General features: G+C 43.1%; 1 protein-coding gene across 2 annotated transcripts in view; it reads right to left on the reverse strand.

The window, feature by feature from the left end:
• The window catches only part of LOC106868310 (protein PFC0760c), a 54,779-nt gene that overhangs the window by 37,930 nt on the left and 14,309 nt on the right, over nt 1–2,540 (reverse strand). The window lies entirely within an intron of this gene.

Here is a 2,540-nt window from a genome sequence, read left to right on the forward strand (position 1 = left end):
GAGAGAGAGAGAGAGAGAGAGAGAGGGGAGAGAAAGAGAGAGAGTGGAAGGTGATGTCCTGACTGTGTTTTCAGTAAATGAAGCCGACCTGTCCCTACTTGCTGTGTCCTCTAATAATGGATAGAAAACAAATTATGATTAACCAATTTACTATTCTGACGTTACCTTCTCCTTTCCTTTTGTTTTATTCGCCCGCCCGCCCCGCCACTCCTCCACTGCCACTACATAGCCTCCGCCATCTTTATCTCTCTTTTTGTTGTGTTTGTTACTCACTCTCCCACCTATTTCAAGTCTTATCAGTCTTTGCTAGTTTTTTTGTCATGATGACGACGACGACGACGACAACCATCATCACCACCACCACCTTCATCATCATCATCATCATCCTCATCACCATCAACACCACGATCATCATCATCACCATCAGTAGTAGCATCATAATCATCATCAGCAGCAGCACCACCACCGCTACCACCACTACTATTATAAAAGCAACAATAACAACAACAACAGCGACTGCTGCTGCTGCTACTACTACTACTACTACTACTACTACTGCTACTACCAAGACCATTGCCATCATCTATAACACCATACCCACCACCACCACCACCACCACCATTACCGCTACTACTGTTACCAAACACTAATACTACCATTACTTTCTCCGCTGGCACCAACACCATTGTAGTCACTCGATCTGCCAGACATAGCAGCAGAATCTACCTCATATCATGTTTGCCTGTCCTGAGATATGGAAGGGCACATCAAATAACGTTGTTTCAGATACACTAAGTCTGAAAAAAAGCAGTATGGTCACGGATGGAAAGCCTTTGGGGGTCAGCTCAACCAAAGCCTACCTTCGGCTGAACAACAACATACAACAATCACAAAAACTGCCACAACCTCGGCAACTACAATCATCATCATCTTCATCATCCTCATCATCATTATTATCACTAACCCCCCCTCCCAACCGCTTCCGTCGCAGCCGCCGCCGCCACCACCACCACCACCACCATCATTTTCTTCATTCTAACTTCCCTCACCACCATTACTTCCATTTCAACCATCGCATCATCCTTACCATTTGTCCATCATCAAAAAGGTTGATCATCATGGTTATTGCTACTTCCGGCCCAGGCCTGAAATGCTGGTTGGAGGCAGTCATTTGCAATAACTACGAGACATGTTGACACTTGTGTTTCGAATATTAACGGTGTGGATATTCACGACTTCAACTTGAACTGAAGTCTATCTGTCCGCAGTCTCTAGCACGCTCAAGGCCGGGACTTAACTCGGCTTTCATAGCGTATGACTGAGGTTACTACTGTAGCGGTCATTCGAAACCGAGCCGCTACGTAGCCTGTCAGACATCACGATCAAACCACAGTAGTTTCAGGTGATCGGTCTTTAAGTAATCAATCAACGCCAAGCCAACACGTGATTCGATCTCCTAAAATCCTCCCTTTGTGCCCTTTAAAATGATCGCTTTTGACGGTAATTGAAGAGAGTTGAAACAGCAGCAGCGTGTTGGGTCTCTGTTCTCGTCACCTCTACCTGATTAAGAAAGATGGCCGATAGTAGACAGGAATTTTCATTGCCACGAATATAGCTCAATCATTTTGCAGTTGTGGTAGGCCAGCCACAGATTGCTGTATCAGTTAATTTGTCGTAAATCCTCAGCGGTATGTCTCTTCCCAGCATGTAATTACTGCTGTCGTTATTTGTAAAAGGCCAACACAGTTAAAACTCTATGCACTGCAATAAAACCTGTTAGTCGTTCGATTAAAATGCTTTGTAGATTCCGGATGCAGTCACAAAAACAGCAACCGTGGTGAAGATATTGAATCTTGTGTCATAATTCTACAGATCTCTACAAGGCTCAAGCGAGGCACATGACGGGGCATAGCTTCCATAATCTGGGATGGTGCGGCTTAAGGGTTATTCGACTGATTGTTGGCGACTAAACCGGCAACCACACCAAGCTTGTTTGGTGAAGATGGTGAACATTGAGCACCCTGCCTGATGAAAAACCAGACCCGTCAATGAGCGGAGGAAGTCAAGAGAATCAGTGGCCATTCAGAATAGTCAAGTGTAGACGCCGTTGACCAGTCGTCGTGAAGATAATCCATCCAAGAGAAAGAAATCTCTGAAATAAAAACTGTTCAGCAAGGACTTATAACCAGCTGGTGTTACGTTGCACAGAAAAATTAATCACATGAAGATGTTATACTTTCGTCTACGGACGATTGTTAAAAAGCAATTATATATTGCCAGCTAAATGTGGCGGTCCCATAAAGGACGATGCTACTGCTGTTTTTAGCCCTAGGAGGACATATCCAGCTGGCTAACAACACACTGTCTGTGTCCGATTAGTATTTGCGAGGGGAAATATATATATATAATTGTTTTTTAATAGTCGTCTGTATATATATTTATACACCCCCCCCCACATATATATATATATATATATATATATATATATATACACACATATGTATATATATATATACACATACATACATACATACATATAT

The sequence above is a fragment of the Octopus bimaculoides genome, chromosome 9 (assembly GCF_001194135.2).
Source record: "Octopus bimaculoides isolate UCB-OBI-ISO-001 chromosome 9, ASM119413v2, whole genome shotgun sequence".
Classification (NCBI taxonomy): domain Eukaryota; kingdom Metazoa; phylum Mollusca; class Cephalopoda; order Octopoda; family Octopodidae; genus Octopus; species Octopus bimaculoides.